The 21,159-nt window shown below is 37.2% G+C and overlaps 2 long non-coding RNA genes across 3 annotated transcripts; one reads left to right on the top strand and one right to left on the bottom strand.

The window, feature by feature from the left end:
• The first annotated feature begins 724 nt into the window (after positions 1-724).
• On the top strand, positions 725-11,432 carry LOC147503744 (uncharacterized). Of its 2 annotated transcripts, XR_015192817.1 has the most exons (5): positions 725-1,374; positions 7,434-7,550; positions 7,625-7,681; positions 7,981-8,219; positions 11,063-11,432. It is a non-coding gene; the product is annotated as an uncharacterized LOC147503744 (long non-coding RNA). The 2 variants fall into 2 exon arrangements; XR_015192816.1 differs by lacking the exons at positions 725-1,374; positions 7,434-7,550; positions 7,625-7,681 and having other exon boundaries at positions 7,688-8,219.
• Positions 7,219-14,345, bottom strand: LOC147503743 (uncharacterized). The gene is made up of 2 exons (XR_015192819.1): positions 13,882-14,345; positions 7,219-12,136 (listed from the first exon to the last, which is right to left on the bottom strand). It is a non-coding gene; the product is annotated as an uncharacterized LOC147503743 (long non-coding RNA).
• Between the last annotated feature and the right edge of the window lie 6,814 nt (positions 14,346-21,159).

Raw genomic sequence — 21,159 nt, 5'->3', positions numbered from 1 at the left:
AAATGTATTTTCGTGTTTTCACAAGTTTCGGCAGTTAACAACAAAATTCTAGCAAAACGCAAAAACTTGTGTTTTAGCATGAAAAATTTGTATGAAATAGTGCTTTAACTTGAAGTCTTCTCTTTCTACCCATTTGAAGCTCAAAAAGGCTAGAATAAAACACGTGTACTCAACACCAACCACTTCCAAGTCAAATCAAGACAACGATGTAGAAAAATCGTGGAACTTCTGACGATCATATTTTTTGATTCTGGACTCTGAATTCGGCACGGGAACTGTCAAAGCAATTAGTGCGGCGAGCTCTACACAAAGACATGAAGTTGTAAAAATCACTAGGGCCCACATAGACCCACCATTGGTCAAAGTACGTGGGTCCATCACTTAGTGGTTTCTCTACTAAATGAACACTAACAAAGTGGTGCACTAAAGGAGCATTAAATGAAGAAGTGGCACTAAGATAATGGGGGGAGCACTCATGTTTCCACTCATTCTATGGATTGAAATCAAAAACTAGTTTTCATATGTAGATGGAATGTTTTTAGTTTTGGGGAAAGGAAGGAAAGTTTCCTTGTAACTTATTAATGGAGCCTTCTCTATAGAAATAAAAACTTCTTCTCTCTCAACCTGTTTTCTTCCTACTTCTTCTTATTTAGTTCAAACATCTTAGGATCATGAGTTAAAACTCTCTTTGTAGAGAGTTAATGATGCTCATGTGAGGAACATATTCGATTTCTAGTGGCCTGAGACATTCGATTAGGAAGAACAAGTTTTATTTTGCATCCTGTCACAAAATGACAGAGTACGACCAAGTTCAGAGTCTGAAACTCAAGATCGAGTAGCGCGCGCGACCCAGGTGACACTGGGACTAGTCGTGTAATGACCCGGAATTTCACCTACGGGTAAACCGGTCATTTTATGTGTTAGTTCAATACCACTCTAGATAATTGCGTATATGGCGAGATTTAACATTTATCATTTGACGGGCTTGATTAATTGATATGGGGTTTTTCATTGGGTTAAATTTTATATTGGGCCTGGTTATTGTATTATGCTTGTTATTCTGTTGGGCCATTATATAATTATTGGGCCACTTCTTAAGTCTTGTTTTATATTGGGGCTGCTCCTAATATATGGGCCCGTGGGCTATCGAGAAAAGAAAAGAAAAAGGGAGAACTCTCGGTGGTTTTTTCTCTCTCACATTCGATCTATGTCTCTCTCTCTATATTTGGGGGAAAACCTTCGCGAAACTAAGGGGGAAAAAGAGCTGGTGCTCAGGGAATTGGAAAGGGAAAACGACTTTGATTATGTGGTTTGAGCACTCCCTGTCTCTACGGATCAGGAGCTATTGGAAGAGAGCTGGGCTGGAGAATTTCGGTACCTAGTTTTCATGTTTATCTTGAATGGATTGTGAACCCTGAAATCATTAGTTAGCAAGTAATTTAATTGCATACTTCATCTTTTAGACTTGTCGTAGACATGCATCATATGTATGTATTGAACAAATATACTTTATGTTGGACACTACCCATATCTTCTAATTTCTTCTGTGACTTCTTAGTGTACAATATGTGAAATTCACCTTCAGTTGATTATTAATTATTAGCTTATATATATATATACACCGTGCCCGGTCGTGTCAGACCACAACAAGGCCGCAGCAAGGTCGCATCAAGCCATATCAACGGCCGCACTAGGCCATCACTAGGCCATTTTAGGCAGCAGCCAAGTCACTTATATGCCATATCGCTAGGGCCAACGCCAGGCCACGCGTAATTTATGGTTTGATTTTTTCGCATAACTATATTTTAGATAGAATAGTATAAATTAATATTCTTTTATTGGTATGGAGATTTTTGGTTCATTTGCTTGAGAATTTGGAAAAAACCTCAAATAAGTAGACGTGAAGGGACATACTAGGTAGAATACCGATTCAAGTTGAGAATCGGTTAATTAGTGGACATTACATAATTAGAATATGAGTGAGGAACCCATACCGCCTTCCTCATTGGAATGGCTTAATCCATTCTCATAGAACCTTACACCCCAATAGGAGAACTATGATTAGCTTGATCCCTAAATGGGTACGTAGGCAGCCACCCGGCTCAGCCGCTTCCATAGGAAAAACCGCACCCCTTATAACAAGGAAATCGGTTATTCTATATAGGTTATTAATGTTTAATTTGGTTTTAGCATATGATTCTACGTGTTAAGCATGAACTTAATCTCGTAATACGTAGTATCTAACAATAGTTATTGACGTTGATCGTTTAAGTGTTTTCTTAAATATTTGTTTATTAATTAAGTACGTGGAGACTTTTATAAGAAAAACGGTAAAGCCAAGCATTGCGATGTAGCTGAAAGGTAAGCCATTAAGTAAATCTTGTTAGCTGTTAATAAATTTAATTCACGTTGATTATTATATACTGGTTAACTTTCTAACGTTGCGTGTTAGAAAATATTAAATGACAGGGACAAACAGGCTCCTAGAAAACAGGAAAAGGTGTATGTGCTCACTAAGAAAAAATTTAACGTGAAACGTACTCTGATCGGCTAAGACAGTTCTTATAGCTGTTCTTATTCCTAAATTTATTCATTTAAGTTATTTTGTAATAATTTAGTATTTCTTTATTGTCTTAATAATGAATCTATATTAGGATGCATCCATTAGTTAGAAACTATGACATGAATTAACGTTCAATTGTGAAAGACCGATCTAGGGTATGAGATTGGTTTTGGGGCGATGTAACTACTTGATTTAACTGGCATTTGTCAAGATGGTTAAGTAGTCGGTGCCATGAATCAATATCTTTTAGTAGTTGGGTTTACGGCTGAGGTTTTAATATATTAAAATATAAGTATATTATTTGATTTTTCAGGTTATGACAGGTTTTAAATTTATGAAATGTTAGAAATACAGAAGAAATTTTGCGGTTTTTTTTTAGAACGCGATGTTCATAAGGGGTTTTATATTTTAATTCTAGTTTGGACTCGTGTGAGTCAAACCTGCTCACGTATTGGTTTACTAGATTGTTGAATATTCAGATTGAGCTCTTTTACCTGAATATTCAATTGTCTGAAAAATCGGGGCGTTACAAGTTGCGTGCGCTATTTCCTCGTAGAATCAGTCCTCGAATTTTTTATGCCTGGTGTAGAGTAAGACTAGGGATTGAATGGACATTTCAGAGATGAAATATCACTCAATTCTTCAAGCTAACAGGTTGTTCTCATAAATGAGTTCAACGTGTTAGGGACCAAAACTTGAATCCGACTCGGGTTTGCCTATGAAGCCGATGAGGATTAGAGATGCAATGATGAAAACCCTAGAAATTGTAATTGATTTCACATGACTATATTTAATCCTCTATATATTTCTCTCTTATATCTTCTCTCGTAATTTAGAATCAAATTGTTGTTTGTAACTTTCAATTGAATTAAGGTAAGTGTAGTGTAATGTAAAAAACAATTTCTTAAAAAATCATTCTCACCAAAAGAATTCCCAAGAGAAATTTCAGCACCATTGTTTAAACAAGCTCTAGTGTTTAGGCATGGAACGAAACTCTTACTCGAGCTATACAAACATCGAATAATTTTGTAAGTAAGGTACTTGACTATGTGAGAGTTTGAGTAACATCAAATAAACAAAATATCATTGACTTTGTACAAAGTCCCGTCTTTGCATAGAGCTCGCCGTACTAATCGTTTTGACAGTTCACTTGCCGAAATCAAAGTTCAGGATCAAAAGATATGAGCGTCGGAAGTTTGACGATTTGTTTGCACGTTAATCCTATTCTGACCTGGAAATGTCCTGTTTGAGTTTCCGAACTTTAGTCAGATTTTGTTGAGCTTCACATGTGCTAAGTAATAAGACTTCAAGTACAAACACTATTCTGTTAGGGTTTCATGCTTAAAACACGTGTTTTGCTGGAGTTTTGTCGTTGAATGTCAAAACCTGCGAAAGCATAAAAAGTAGGGGTGGAACGTGGGTCGAGTTAACCCAAGCCCAAAGGACTAAAATCCGAATTTTGTTGGTCTTGGACAAACATGTCAAATCCGTGGTCCGGGCTTGGTTTTGTAAAATCAAAACCCGACTCGATTTTGGGTTGGGCTCGGGTTAGAATATCAAAAAACCGAAAAACCTGAGCTCGTGTGCATATATGTACGTATATCTTTCAATCTTTATGTTCTTGCAAAAAATAAGGTTTAGAATCTCTATTTTAGAGAGAATAATGTAATTAACAATGTTATTTTCCCTTTCAAACAATCAAATCTCTTTGATTTCATTAGAAGATTTTAATTTTGGTGTTTTTTACCTCCTAATTTCAAAAAAAAAACTTGAGAAGTTTGACTAACCCGAATTAGTCGGACTAGGGTTTGGGCTGAAAATTTAAGGACTAACTAGGGCTTGGTCTTGGGCTCGGGTTGAAGCATTTGAAACTCGGGTTATGCTTCAACCCGACCCAACCCTCCCAAGTTCCACCTTTCATAAAAACACAATTATTTCATATTTAATTTTTAAACGCATAATTAACCAATATACAATATCTCTATGGGGTTTTTATTACACTTATGGGTGCTTATCAGACATTTCATGTGGACGTGATGGTCTCCGTGCCAAGCTTTTGCTAGATGCCATGAGTGGTGTTGCTGCTACTGTGGCTACAGATCTTATGGAAACATTGACGCCAGTGATGAATCTTTGGTTGCAAGGACGGTGTCCTCAGGTTTTGGCAGAGTTTATTGCCAGTACACCGCTTACTCCATTGATCAAGCCAAATAACAACATCCATCCTATAGCAGTAGGCATGGTTTAGCGTAGTCTTGTGTCTAAGATTGCTATGAAAGGAGTAGTGTTAGATATGGTACAATACCTCGGATATTTTGTAGTTTGGTAGTGTTGGTGTGCCTGGTGAAGCTGAGGCAATTCTGCATGTCGTTAACCGGTTTGTTGGTAACAACAGTGATAACTCATTTTGCACTATATTACTTGTGGATTTTAAAAATGCTTTCAACCTTGTGGACCGAACAACTATACTAAGAGAGGTTCGTATCCGGTGCTCACCTATTGCTCCATGGGTCAAATTCTTGTATAGCCAGCTGACGAGACTATACTTAGGGCATGATCACATATGATCAACAACAGGAATCGAACAAAGGTGACTATTTAGGCTCTCTTTTGCACTTGTCCTACATCCAATTGTGTTGTGTATACAATTAAAATGTCAGCTAGAACTCTAGGCTTGGTATTTAGATGATAGGACTTTGATTGGTGACACTGAGCAGGTAGCGATAGCTTTATACATTATTTAGGAAGCAAGTCCGTCACTCGGGCCTGTCCTTAATGTGACAAAAACAAAGATCTTTTGTCCATCGGCGGATCCTCAGTGTTCATTTTCTAGTCTATTTCCACCAGATATATCTCGTCCCCAGTTAAGGGTTAGGATGTTTGGAGGGGTAGTTAGCACAGATGCTCATTATAGGCTTTGTTCGTAAGCAAGTTGAGAAAACTTTAAAATTGATGAGTTTATTAGCTCAACTTAAAGACCCGCAGTGTGAACTAACACTTGCGCAAACATGTGTGGGTTCATCTAAACTGGTGTTTGCTCTTTGTACATGTCCACCGACATACTTTAGCGCGGCACCTCAGCTTTTTTTTATCATGGACTCCACTAGACTCTTCAAAGCATTATTGTGTCTGACGGCGGCCCCGATTTTGGGGATCTGCAATGGCGTTTGTCTACTCTTCCTTTGTGACATGATAGTATTGGCATCTATTGTGCATCAAACCTCATCAGTTTTGCTTTTGTAGCATCATGAGTCCAGTTCAGGGAGCTTCATAATCACATTCTTAGAACTCACAGTGGTACTCATATGGGTGATGATTATGATAGTGCCTTTGTTGAACTACAACTCTAGCTTCCCGACGCTAATCTCAATACTCTATTCTTAAATGTTTATGCCCCCCTCTAAACCACCACATGTGTTGGCGGAAGCATACTTTGGTAAGAATAATAGAGATTTTGAGTTGTCAGCTTGTCAGAAAGCTGTTGTTGGTTGTTTGAGGTCTGAGCATGTGAAGGACTTCCTCCTGGTTATTTCTATAGAAGGTTTTGGATAGCGTATGTCTCCAGTTGAATATCGTACCATCCTCCGTTACCAGAGTTTATGATTCTTTTGTATACAGATGGTGATTGTTATCCTATGTGCAAAAGGAGTTGCCTTAATGCATTTAGAGACCATGCAGCTTAGTGCATGTATTTCCTTGGGTTTAAATACAAACATGACCACGTGAGAGATGTTTTGTATGACGTGGTTTGGCAAGCTGGTATACAGGTGAATAAGGAGGCTCCAGTGAACTTCTTTACATACCGTAGAGAAGGTAGATCGACGCCCCAACTAGCAGATGTGTTGATTTATAACTAGTTTGAGATTTGAGAGTAAGCATGCATGTGTTGCCGTTACTAGAGTGTCTCCAGTTTGGGAATGGAGATTTCTGTGTAGGAGAAGCAGCTAATAGCGCAGTTATGGCGAAGGTGGAGAAACACGTAAGAGCATATGTTGCTAACCAACATTCTTTCGTCCCATTTGCCTTTGATACATTTGATTTTTTTTTAGCGTCGAAAGCAGTTGAGCTGCTTAGAAGCGTGCAAAAAGTAATGGACAACAATGTGATGACGACAGGTTCCAATGAATGTGTTTAGAACAATTGAATTTGCTATTCGGAAAAGTCTTGCAACTCAATTTGTTGCACGCTTGACCTCCAAATTATTTGTATAATTTATTTCATAAATTTAATAAAATATATTCCTTGAAAAATAAATAGAGGAAATTTAGGATTATATTCCAATGTGGATAGGGTATTAAAACTCTCTGCAAAATAAAATCGAATCAAGACGTTAGGAATGATGAACTTTGCCGAAAAATTCAAATGTCCGTCAAGAGGAAGTGACCCAAATTGGACTGAGAGATTCTAAAAGAGTATATCCTGAATGCATAAGAAGCATTTTTCTTCCTTTTTATTCCAAGAAATCATATATAACATGATGAAAAATCAAGGAACAAACGTACAATAAGCGACACTAAGGGGGAGATTGGCAACATATCTAAAAGCCACTTTGTCGATGGACGCCAAAAGGTCGTTTGGCATTCTGCAAGTTCAAAAAACACGACAGCTTTTTGAGAACACCAAAATTTGCTTCTTATGTGGCGTATATTTATTGCTTTTTCATTTTTCATTTTGCTTTGGGCTTTGTGTTCACGGTTCAAGCGATTAATTTCTCAGACCTGTTGAGCCCAGCCGCTAGGTCACGGGTTCGAATCCCATCGGTATCAGAATATATATTCACATCTTTAAGCATGCCAAGAACATTGCAAATTGTTCCCCGTGTTGCCCATTTCTTCTTACTGACATCAACTGACATTTTAAATGTGACAAGGCCATTTGAGGACACTTCATCCAAAAAAATTCAACTAAGAAGAAAGGAAAAAACATCTCCAACAATTGGCTCTTGGCGCGAAGTTACATTCATCAGTGGCCATCCCAGTTTCTCTAAGTAAACACTATTTTATCCTATGATATGTGACACATCTCTCCACCTTTATAACGTGACACAACTATTTTATGCAGTTGCTTTTGATGCTAACTGAGAGCTGTTGCAGTAATTGGCTTTACAAATCACAATAGGTGAGACGATGCCAACAGAAACACTATTATGCATTTAGGGCAGATTTATGGCTAGAAATTTGTACATAGACACTATGCCCTCATATACGACATTGAGCTCGATATACATCTAATTGACCATAATTTAAACCTAGATATGATAATAGAAGTTCAGATTGATAGAAACTTAGTGTACTCCATATCTCCGTACACCATGACCGTATCTTCCCTTCCTCTAAGCCCTTCCCATAAGCTTATCTCTAATCCATAGCTTCTAGCTGATCTTGTTTGATGATAATAATATTTTCTTTGTATAACAGAGCAATGGAAGCACCATCAGGGTCCATAATTCCCTGGCATATCAGCCCACTGCCAGGGATAAGATCACACATCGACGCACAACAGCTTGGTATACCGTACGAGCAATCAAATACTATCAAACCTTATTGTCATCATCGTATGTGCCACGCTTTTTACAGCTTTTCTTGGTGTCCTCAGCGCCATAGTGATATGTAAAAAATTAAGAAAAATGAAGAAACGGAGTACTTCCTCTCTACGGGTAATTACTTCTATGATTAAGTTCTTAGTATACTTGATTCAACTTTTAATATTTTAATTGTACCAGAGTTTTATCTTTTTATCCATCTATTTTTCTTTACATATTTAATTATGTTTATTGATCTGGAAGTTGAATTTTAGCGGGAAGGCTTATTGAAGGAACTGACTTAACTAATAGTCTAATACACTGTCGCTGATGAGACAGGAGAATATCTCTTCTCAGTGTTAGCGACAGTCCTTACTTCTGAGTCACACCGATTCAGTTTCGTTCTTACCGAGTTTCGCTGGTTTTCGCTGCTGGGTTTAAGTGTCTTGGAACTAGTAACAAGGTGCTCTAGGTAGTTATTATTGCTTTAGACAATTGTGGGGATCTTTGATTGGATTCGGTTTAAACTGTTTGGGCTGAGGCTAATCATAACTAGCCTATATAAGCACGAGCATAGCAAGACGGTGGAGGAGAGATTTTAATGATGCTGGTTTGCATTGGAACTCAAAGATACTGGTGGAATCTCTCTTTGTAGATTCGGTGCAGGGATAATGGAATGATGAAATACCATCACGAGCACTGGAGAAGGAAGATGTGGAGGCTATTGAAGGCCTATTTAAACCTACCTTCACTGTTTGCACTATTTATCACCATTAGATGGCCAGACGGGCCAGTGTCGCAGGGAGAAATCTGAGACCAAATTTTCTGCCCTATGATGCCCACTAGTTCAGGCTTAGTCACTCACACTAGAATTCTAACACACTTACAAGAATTCCAGCACTCACTCAAGATCACTAGGATTCAATGGTAAGGGCCATGCCCAATTTTATTGCTTCACAATTAAGGGATTACAGCTCACACCTCCTGCCTTCCACAGTACATGGGTGCCTGGTTATAAGGACCATAATCCTTTACAATATAGTTACAAGTGGCATCCATGTGTTACATGCCAAGCAACTTATCAACACATGATGCACACTAGTTTGACACACAGAATAACTAACGTTGCCTAAATTAAACATCTGCCATGTCTGTGGCAGTTCCATAACTGCGACAGCTGCTCCTTTGTGTTTTGATTACAACAATGCCTATCCCACTGCCATAACCGAATCCCAACCTACTTTGCACACAAGTGCAACTGCTCAATCAAGCCATCCAGGCCATAGAGCATGCACAGCCCATGCTGCACATGATGCCACCATTGCTCGCACATGCCAACACAATTGAGTACATGCCTTCATGCTCCCATGAACATTTAGGCATATACATGCCCATGTTGGCCTAATCCCAACATGGTCAAGTGACGACAGCCCATGCTGCACACGATGCCACCATCGCTCGCACATGCCAACACCATTGAGTACATGCCTTCATGCTCCAATGAACATTTAGGCATACACATGCCCATGTTGGACTAATCCCAACATGGTCAAGTGACGAGGGGTTAACAGCCAGTTCCAAAGGAAAAGCCCCCATTAACCAAGACCAATCCAACACCATCTACCAGATTTCAGCACCAAAACACCTTTAATAATCAGCCAAATCCTCCCAAAAACAAACCCCAAAATCCGTATCTCCACACAAAACAAGACACATGTTTAAAGTGTGGCAAACCTGGCCATACTTCCGATGTTTGCCGCTGTAAACAAGCTTTGTTGGCCGAATATGATGTTGTATACTCCATTGCCAGTTCCAGAAGCCCCTTGGGAAGACCTTTCTATGGATTTTGTCCTTGGTTTGCCTCGTACTCAAAGAGGTAATGACTCCTCCTTTGTTGTTGTAGATCGTTTTACAAAGATGGCACATTTTATCCCAAGAAAGAAAACAATGGATGCGATGAATATTGCAAATATTTTCTTACGAGAAATTGTTCGATTGCATGGAGTTCCTAAAACAATCACTTCTGATCGAGACACTATATTTTTGAGTTGGTTTAGGAATACCTTGTGGAAGAGATTGAATACTTCCTTGAAATTCAGTAGCACAGCTCATCCATAAACAGATGGCCAAACCGAGGTTGTGAAGGACATTGAGGAATCTTATTTGACGCCACTCTGGTGAGACGCCTCTTCAATGGGATTTAGCACTCACACAAGCTGAATTTGCCTACAACTCTTCAAAACACCATTTCAGATTGTCTACTCTAAGCTACCGAACCATAAACTAGACCTTGTCTCTTTGCCTTCTCTTCATAATTCTCGTGTTATGGCAGATGAGATGATAGACCCTCTTGCCAAACTTCATGCTACAGTAAAGAAAAACCTTGAAACCGCCAATGCCAAGTACAAATCCACTATGTTAAGGTGTCCGACACAACGACATATATGAAGTAGGAAATGGGGACAACTAATTCTTGGACTCTTACATGGAGTTAGTAACTATGTTAATATATTACATTGCATAGCATAGGGTTAGTAACTATGATAGTAGATTACATGGCATAGCATGGAGTTAGTAGCTATGTTAGTAGATTACTTTCATAGTCCTTTAACCTTTTAGGGTATAGATGAAACCATGGTTTGAAATCGTATGCACAACGTGTCTATGTCTCTGTGCTTCTGACACGGATTTTTTAAAGAAATTAACATGTCCATGTTAATTGGTAAAATACCACCTAGTAACCACTTACGCTTACCACATGATATAGCATAAAAGTTTTACCACGAAGTAGCAATTAAAGGAGCAAATATGAAAATCAGTTATTAAATTCAATTCAAAAGAGGAAATCAGGAATGCAAGTAAAATGAACGAATCAGGAAAGAGCAAAACATTCAAAAGTGGGTAATTTCGTCATTTTAGTATTCATAGTTATTATATAGTGATATGGATATATGTGTCTAATTTTCACTAATTTGCAGGAGAAATGAAGATTTGGAGATACAACTTGGAGAGCTAAAATACATTGTCAAGGTTGTATCAGAAAAGTTGGGAAACCTCAATCACAGCCTTGACAACGCACACAGAGTTGGAGAACTAGCATCAATTGTATTAGAAGTAAAATCGTTACTTGACGATAATTGTCAGTAAAAGTAAAAAATAATAAAATAAAATAACTACATTATTAGATTTAGTAAGTGAGTTTATTATCTCAAGGCATAAGGCATATAGGCCTTCATTGTTAGATTGATTCTTATTGAAGATTATCTATTTCTTAATGTTGAAGGTTTAAACCCTAGTTTTATGTGTTTGTTCTGTTAATTAAAAATAATAGTTGATGTTTAACCGTTATTGAAGCTTCCGCCAATAGGTTACAACAACAATTGTACACATTCCACCAAAGATGACTACTTATGAGCAACCACAACATACTTTTACTTAATCCTCAAAGCATGTCATACGAGCTTGTAAATGCAAATTATGACTTGTGTCATCCAAGAATTGGCCCTTCTCATTTCAAGGCCACGAGTCTTCACATAAAAACCACAGTATGGCAGTGATACAAGGTGCTTCATCAATGAAGTTTAGTTTTATGAATAAACAAAGGTATCAAACTCCATATGTGTGCTTCCACCCTTTCATTTTTCCAGTAATTCAAAGCCACCCTTGCGACATTGCATTAAAAGAAACTGATCCAATTCCTTTTCCGTACATCAATCTCATGTCCCCCTTCACATTCAATCATCTTCCATCACACAATTCTCCACTAAAATTAAGCACCACGGGAGAGATACACACTGGTAATCTGTGTATACACAACTGAAACAAATTGACCTATATTCCACACAGTACTCCAAACCTTTGTAGCTCCTTCTATATAGATATGGTTTTAGTACAGCCAAATGAGCTGTGGCAAGGCTCACTGCTTCCTGGTGCATGAATTAAGGTCCTTGGTTCATAATCACTACAATAGATGAATAAAAATCTCTATGTTCTCCATTCATGCTTGGTCATGACCCCACACCAGTAGCAGGACCAAGTTTCCAGATTATGAGCTGCACACATGTTATATCTGGTGCTTTTAAACATTCTCATACGCCACAGACTTTACACGATTACCAGTTTATTTGAGGCATGCAAGTTTTGTGGGCTGGGACATATATAGCTAATAGCGGCTGGGACCATAGCATTAATCGTTACATAATGCAAGGTATCTCTAATACTTAAATCTAAAAAAGAGTACCACACTTATTTTGGTGCTTGCTATTTTTTTTCCAAAAGTACCCCTTAATTACACAATAAAACACACCTTACCCTATTGCACAGATAATAATACCTAAAAGATAACTTCCCTTACTTTTGCATCGAAAATATTGACAAAATCCGCACACAGATATTCTGGCCTATGAAGCACCGACACGTCTCTAAGGGTGAAGTATCGGTGTCCGACACGGACACTCCCCGACACGCGTCAGATACGCGATTTGGAGTATCTGATTTTATAATTTTTTTTTTAATTTCCGACACGCGGGGACACGTAGGGGACACGCCAGAACAGTAATCTCACGCATACAAGAAATTGTTGAGAGAGAAAAGAGGACGGCTTAGTTAGGTTTCAGCCCCTCACACTTTTCTGTGACGGCGAAATATATATATTATTCAAACGTGTCCATGACGTATCCGTGTCATATATTTTTGAAAAATGCCGTGTCCGCATATCCGTGTCGTGTCGTATCCATGTCGCGTGTCAGTATCCGTGCTTCCTAGACTCTGGCTAGGCCTACATCATTAATGGATTAGAATACACAAACCATTGCAATGTGAGTGGAGGACGGATCATTTCAGGTATATTGTGAAACATTCTGGCTAGGCCTACTTCATCCCAACCCAAATTTGACCTCCTCCTTCCCTACTTGCCAAGTTGAACCTGATCAGTCGCCAAGCGGTCCAAACAAGACAGCCACACTCCACTCGCTACTACATAATTTCCACTTGCCATTTGTATTAAACTCTGATGCCAAAATAGGCATGGGCCCATTTGAGGAAAAACCACTTTGAGCCTGATCCCTGTAATTAGCAACAAGCCACTACTTCATCTCACAAAAGAGAGAGACATGTCTTGTTGTTTGTTGCTAACGTGATTCAAAGGAAAACTTGTATTGGCAGATCCAATTGTTGAGAGCCCTATGTGATGGTTGACACTTGCCTCAAATCCAAACTTCTCATTCTCTTAGTACTTTGGTTCAAAATGTGAGAAGATAAATTTTAAGTCTTTCTCTTGCCAATATTGTTCAGGGATGGAAATCCAATCAATTAGATATTTTCATTTTGTTATATTTGTAAATCTAATACTCTAACATTCTGCTTTATAATATATTATAATATTTCTGTTTGATGTCATGTATCAAATATACATGGAGGTGCCCAAGAAATATCACGTCCTAGTGGCCTAGTGGCTAAGACTTGGGAGGTTATCAAATAAAAATTCTACCTATAAAAAAAAAGTGTTCAGTGTCTGATTTTCATTGAATGCTAACAATAATACTTGTTTGAATTGAAAAGGGATCACCATGTAATTTGAAGCCTTACAACAAATTAAAAAGCACAAATACCACAAACTATATAGCAAATTGTAAAATTGAAACTGAAATGTAAGAGTTAATAGCAAATTTAACACAATTATCCTTTAGCAATAACAAATAGTGAACAGAGTTACGTGAATCATGGAACAATAAGACTCCTTTACTGCTGATCCCAAAATTAACTAAGAAAAGAAAAAATGAAGGCACAGAGAACATACCAATTTGTAAAAAGAAGTGAATTCAATCAGACCAGTATGGCGTGACCGAAGCTGAGGTGCATGAAACCAAACCACATTGTTTCTACTTGCGTAACGTATCAATCAACAGTAGCATGTAAATCTGTAATCCAAGAATAGGAAAATTAATAACATAAGAAAAGCAATAAAAAAACAAATTTAATTTGTGTTCCTATAAAGCACGTATAAAATGAAGGTAATAGATCAACCAGATTTAAAAACTAATACTAATAATTAAGAAACCAAAACTAATGCAAGCAGAATCCCGTTAGTTTTTGAATGAAGAAACAAAAAGAATTTTGTGCCGCGAGATTGAAATAAAGAAGATGTATTGATTTGTTCGATCAGTGGAGATCTTTGGAGGAGAAAAAAAAAAGTTTTATGATGAGTTTGGGCGAAGAGATGGATACATTTAGGGGCTATTTGTTTTTCTGGGTTAAGTTATAATAGGGTATTATAATACCATGTTTTGTAAGAGAGTCTTATAATATGGTATTATAAAAGTGGTTTGTTTTTTATTTTAAGTTCCTCTTATAAGCATTTGTAAAAATATAAAAAACAAATATATGACATCTTATAGATGATTATTTAACAAATATAACCCTACTTTACATCACATTTAACTTGAATATATTAATTTGAAACAAACGTCTAGTTTGATTTTCGGTTTCAAATCAATTTTGATAATTACAATATCGATTTTAGGAAATTACCTTAATTGGCGGTGGTAGTAGTAGTGGTCTCAATAGCACGGTGGTGGTGGTAGTGGATGTGATGATATTGGTTTTAATATCACGGTGATAATGGTGGTGGTAGTAGAAGTGGTAGATGTCTTAATAGCACGGTAGTGGTGGTGGTGATAGTCTTAATAGTACGATGGTGGTGGTAGTAAAGGTGATGATATTGGTCTTAATAATACGGTGGTAGTGATGGTGGTGGTGGTGGTGGTGGTGATAGTCTTAATAGCACGGTGGTGGTGGTGGTGATAGTCTTAATAGTACGGTGGTTGTGGTGGAGGTAATGATGGTGGTGGTGGTGGTGGTGGTGGTGGTGGTAGTAGTCGGTGGTGACTAGGGTAATGGAGTTATTTGGAAAATAAGATAATGAAAATGAAAGAAGAGAGAAATGAAGCTAGGAGTATATGGACGGGGGTGTTTGAGTCATTTTTCAAGTTATAAGACTTATAGAATTGAAATAGATCTAATTTTGGTACTTATAGAATTGGAGCCTCTTATAAGACATTTCTAGTAGAATGCCTCTTATAATAGGCAAAAAACCAAACAAAAAAAATGTCCAAAATCATTAGGCCACATCTTATAAGAGGTTATAAGACCTCAAGGTCTTATAAGAGGCAAAAACAAATGACCCTTTCGATAGATACGGTGAAGGGAAAGAAAGCGACCCGAGTTAAAATATCAAAGACCATTAATACTGAGTAGTTGAAAATGCTCCCAGCGACCTACGTCAGCCTCTTTTTTTTCTCTGAGACTGACACATCAGATTTTACAATAATTCGGCATAAAAAAAAGTAAACCTACGCTCTTTTCGTAGATTTCAATTGTTAGTAACCCAAAATAGATAAAAAAAACAAAACCCTTCTTTCCATATTCTCTTTTCAATTGTACAAAACACCCCAAAAAAAAAATCGTCTCTTCAAACCCTCTTTCTTATTCTTATTCCAAAATTAAACTAAGGTCATCCCTTCAAGCCCTCAATTCATCAAGTAAATCAAACTATTTTCAATCTTGGATTCTAAGTGGTTTGATCAATGGAAGAATCAGAGCTCGCTTCACGATTCTGCGGAAGCATTCTACGAATAGTCTGTTGTGATTGACTGGCTCTTCACTCTCTCCCTCTCTGAAAAAACACAACAAACAACTCCTCTTTCTCTCTCTAAAAAAATCAACCTTCTTCTCTTCTAACTCTGTAAACCCTAAAAATTCCCCATAATGGAATCACAGAATTTGTACTACAACACCCAAACCACACAATTCACACCAGAGAAACAAAAGCCCAACGAGAATTTCGTCATTGAAGATTTACTCAATTTCTCAAATGAAGAAGAAATGATTGGTGGTGGTGATACATTTGATTCTTATTCAATTAATGGTAATGGGAATGGAAATGGAAATTGTTCAAGTGATTCTTCTACCATTACTATTATTGATAGTTGCTGCAATTTTTCTTTCTCCGGGTCTCAAAATCATCAACAACAACAATAGAATTTCCCGGATTCTTCTCAATTGTCTGATGAACTCTGTGTTCCGGTAATTCTTCATTGTTTGAATATTTGAATTTTAAATTTTGAATTAGTAAAGTTTTTATGCGTGTATCTTCTTTTTGAAGAAACGTAAAAAGTTGAAAAAGTGAAAATTAACGTTGATTTGAATTATTTGTTTCTTTGAATTTAACGATGAGTTGTATTCATTACATGACGTCATCGTAATTATCAAATTGCATTATCAAGAAACTGAAAGGTTAAGACAAAATTTAATAACTGCAATAATAGAATTTTTAATGAAAAATTGATGATGAACATACCTAATGGAAGAACTGGTTGTTGGGCATTGCCGGAAGAAACTGGATGTACCTGGCCTTGATTGCTATTATCCGTGGGAGACGGCATTTGCAGGACTTGCTTTGAAGATGACGGAGGTGAACGCAAAAACAACTTTGTTTCCTAACAACACCTGAGTTCCATAGGTCCTTTCTGATTGGGCTTAGGAATTTTGTCGCAGCTGACACACCTTGCAGATTGATAACTGGAGTTACCTTGAAAATGTCAGAGAGCCAAGCCCATAGTTATTTTGCTGCATCACATTCACTTTGGATAAATGGCTCAGAAGGCACTTCTCTTTCTTGATAAACCAACCCTTTAGCTTCTCAAATATTGTCCGCGTGTTTGAATTGGTATTAACCCTAACGTAAGAGTTTATACCCAATTATCCCCTAACGCTTTGGTTGTATCCCTCAAATGTCCCATCACATTCTGTTAAGCCTCCAGTTGATTGACATCTTGTTTTCCAAATTGTACTGTTATTTTCTCCAATTCTCCCACATCCAGATCAATGCACGAGGTGTTGCATGTATAGAGTTAGAATTGCCTCCTCCGGTCCAGATAGGGATGTTCTTATATCATACGGCTCACCCCCTCTAACTGTAACTTATATTATTGTTTTTCAAATATTGGCTTTGTTTTTCAAAACTTACTGCAGAATTCAAAATTTGTTAAGCCAGGTCCACTTTTAGAGGATTCCAGCTTCAGAAACATTTCATACATACCGCCTCCAAAGAAATTGGTCCATACATTGTCAACTGTGATGCCTCCCCCGCCTCCAAGAACTATGCCTCCACCTCCTTCGAGGACAATGCCTCCACCACCATTAAAGCTAATGTCATCGACTCTATTTTTGGAAGCCAGTCACAGTATTTCAAATCCTACCAAATCAACATCAGACCCTGTTCCAGGTGTGTAAAAAAATGATCCTTATTAAGACAATTATTTACTCTCAAAGGATATGGCAAAAGAGCCGCGTTTTTCAATGTGGGGTTCATAGGTATGTGGATTTGCTGATAAGTACATATGAGCTTATAGTAATGGTTTAAAATAATATGTCTTCCCATTTTACTGCTCTTATTATGGTTACAAAGTAAGCAGCTATCCATCCATAGTTTATTGAATGTAGTTTCTAAAGGGTTTTGTTATAATTAGTTTTTCAATTTATTGAAGGATGAGTTGTTATGGGGTGCTGCATGGTTGCACAAAACAACTAAAAATTCAACTTATTTGAATTATATTCAAGTTAATGGACAAACACTTGGTGTTGATGAGTCTGATAATATATTTAGTTTGGATAACAAACATGTTGGAGCAAGATTCTCCTCTCTAAGGTCCAAATGCCTTTTCAAAGAAGTCAATTTGTGGATTTCATGATATTCTTTTTGAAATTGGGGATTGTTATGTACATTTAGTTTCTGAATTTGGGTTTTAGGTATTGCTTACAACATGTAGTTTTTGAACTTGGGTTTTGGGATTGAATTAAGATGTAGGCACTTTGCTAGCATTACTAAAAAAAAGACATGTGATGACGGCTTTTAGCCGTCATGAAATAGGTTTAATGACATTTTTTCATTTAAAAAACAACTATCATTATAGAGCCCGTCATAAAAGTTAACCAAAAGCGTCATAATTTTGATGGCGGTTCTGAAGAAACTAACATAAACGCTCGAACTTAATATGACAAAAATTCATTTATAAACGACATAATTGGATCCTTTTGTGTGACATGTTTTACTTAACCGTCATAGTTTTACTAGAAAAAACATCAAGAAATAAACCTTCTTTATGTCTATTTTTATTTAAACGTCACCATGAGAAACAAAAGCGTCAATAAATTAACATTAAAAACTGTCAAGAATTGGTATGTAACGTTCTTTGGAAGCCGTCATAACTTCGTTTTTTTTCCTGTAAATCTGAAAATTCCTGTAAATTTGAAATTCCTGTAAACCCAATGCATTCATACACCTTGACAACTCAAGTCCATTACGGAAACAAGAATCATACTTTTATTACCAACATAAATCATTCCAATAACTTGTTCATATTACATGATTTATTCACAAAGAAAAAAAATTAAATAACTCAAACACTTGATTCAAAATCAATTCATAATCCAACAATAATACAATTTACATAACCCATCCAACAAATTACTAATCAACCGATCCACCTCAAACAACCTTAATCGAGCTACCATGCTTTCTCACTTATAACCTAAAAAACAATATAAAGAAGAATGTGTTAGTTTGTTTAATAAATAAACTAAAAATATAATCATATAACTACTAAATGAAAGAGATACGAGCAACGCTACTATGACAGAGAATCATGTTGGTTAAACCCCAAACGTACATCACTGTAGGATATCTGATCTGTATACACAAATAACCCTTTACCTAATATGCAAAGGAAAGAACGTAAGAAATTACCAAGCAAAAAAAAAGTAAGAAACCGAGTGATGTGAGAAGGTTACACTCAACATGAATTAGTGACTTAACATGTAAGAAGTGATGTGAAAGGTTGACTCTTTGGTTCCAGCTGAGAACAGGGCCAGGTGTTAGCCCCTATACTCCCTTCCTTCCTACATAAAGAAATTAGTGACTTAGCAATTTAAGTTCCAAGAGATGAAAATGAGAACAAAAATAGTAAGTTGTCACATATATGATCAGTAGAGCTAATAAGTTCAACTTATAGGGAACACATTAGATATACCATGTAGAATGTCATGTAAAGAACCCTTTGTTGCATATTGATATATCAAAATTCGATTGTTTGCCTCCAAACAGTAGCCCAACAATTCCACAAAATGCTCATGCTTTAGTCTAGAAACTGTTGATAACTGCAGCCAACAAATTTTAAAGTCAAGACAATGAATCAGGCTTAAAGACAGTGAATCAGGCTTAAACCTCATATACTGCCCTTCAAAGAGCTATACATATTTCATTTTATTACTCAAGTCACCCGAAATGGCAAAATCAGAATCTGACTCTTGTGTGTTACCGGGATCTAGCTTCTTTACAGCTGCAGACTCACCAATACTTAGGGTCGCAGAGAAAACTCGACCATAAGACCCTTCTCCAACTAAAGCCTTTGTCCCAAAGTTAGAAGTCAACCTCTTCAGTTCATCCAAAGATATTGCTAGCGTTTCAATGGGTAAGATCTTTGGAGGAGCTTAACTCCTCGAAGCTTGGGATCCCCTAGGCTCTCCTCGATCATTACCTAAAACACGCAACAAGAGGAGTGAATCAGTGTGTATTGTGTTTATGCATGATGCCATGTTTGCAAAAATTTGCATGACAAGCACAAACATAATGGGACATAAAGGCATTGACATATATAGCATACATAAGAAATTGAATACCTTGTGAACTTCATACAAGTATGATGAAAGCAAAAAATGAGGAAAAAAAATGTTGATTTATGCACATTTATAGTTCTAAAACTATACAAAAAATGCCCCTGATCTTTCATGTATAACAAGGTTAGAAGATGTAAAATGCGCTAAATATGTGTTTCCTCATAAATGTTATAATAGGACCATAAAGCATGATTCAAAACAACAATTGAGATAGGACCATGATTCAAAGAAAGAGCACCATGCATGTTACTTCCTAAACATCAAAGCAGCTATTCATGATATGGCTGCAAGATTTATGAGTGTAACCTTCTCACATCACTACTAAAAAAAAAATTTACCCATAAGCGGTGCTAAACTAGCGTTTCATTAAACTCAAAAAACCCAGCTAGCATCGGCGGGACTAGAGCTTGTTTAGATCAGGACCCACGCTTTAGCAGCTAAGAAAGCTGACTTAGATTCCCTTCTAACTAGTCCTAGTTGAATATAATGAATAGCCCAGGATCAGAACCAAGAACTTCATTTAGATAGGCATAATCGCATGTTTAACCCATGTGTGCTGTCTTTACCCATTAGCAGGACTAAACAGCCTTTTAATGCATCTCAAATGTCAGCTAGGTAGGGCAGGAGCTTGTTTAGAATCGGAGTTCACCCGCGCTTTAGCTGCCATAGCAGCAGACTTAGCGCTTAAGGAAGGCGTTTTATCCTCTTCGGCTTACCCTTTTTCTTCTTTTTGTTTATAGCTTCATATTTGTGATTGTATAGAGTAGGTTGTCCCGTAGTTTCTTGGATACCGGAACTATGTTGGCCAGTCACTCTGGATAGTGTGAAACCAGGAGGAAGTCGGCGTTGTACTGCTTGATAAGCTATTTCTTCCTTGATCTTCAACATCCATTCAGGTCTCAGTCTTCGTAGTTTCTGCTTGACTGGCTTAGCCCCTTCGTTCATAGATAGAGTAGAGAGAAATGGGAGAAAGCGGATTAGCCACGTTATAACTCTTCGCCATTTGACTATCATAAGAGTCATTTCATCCCAGAGTCTCTGGCTGAGGGATATCTAGTTTAAGTGCCAGACCCAAATGAGGAGTATGAGAAATAGAATGAAATGTAGAAAAATAAAGAGAAAGACTTGTCCCAAATAAAAGTCAGTTACTTGCTTCAGGAAAGAAAAAAAAAAGAATCATGTTCTTAAGTCACTCTAAAAAATAAATAAATCATCATCAGTATCCAGAGGCTTAAGAGCAAGGTTGGGAAACTCAGTTAGAAGCATGAAAGAAAACAAGGATTTCTCTAGTGTAAATATCTTAAAGGCCCTATTCTCTCATACTCGTCAATTTTGATTATCC

This window comes from Coptis chinensis, chromosome 4, assembly GCF_015680905.1.
Source record: "Coptis chinensis isolate HL-2020 chromosome 4, ASM1568090v1, whole genome shotgun sequence".
Classification (NCBI taxonomy): Eukaryota; Viridiplantae; Streptophyta; class Magnoliopsida; order Ranunculales; family Ranunculaceae; genus Coptis; species Coptis chinensis.
Note: the sequence above shows the minus strand (reverse complement) of the source record. Positions and strands in the feature narration are given on the sequence as shown.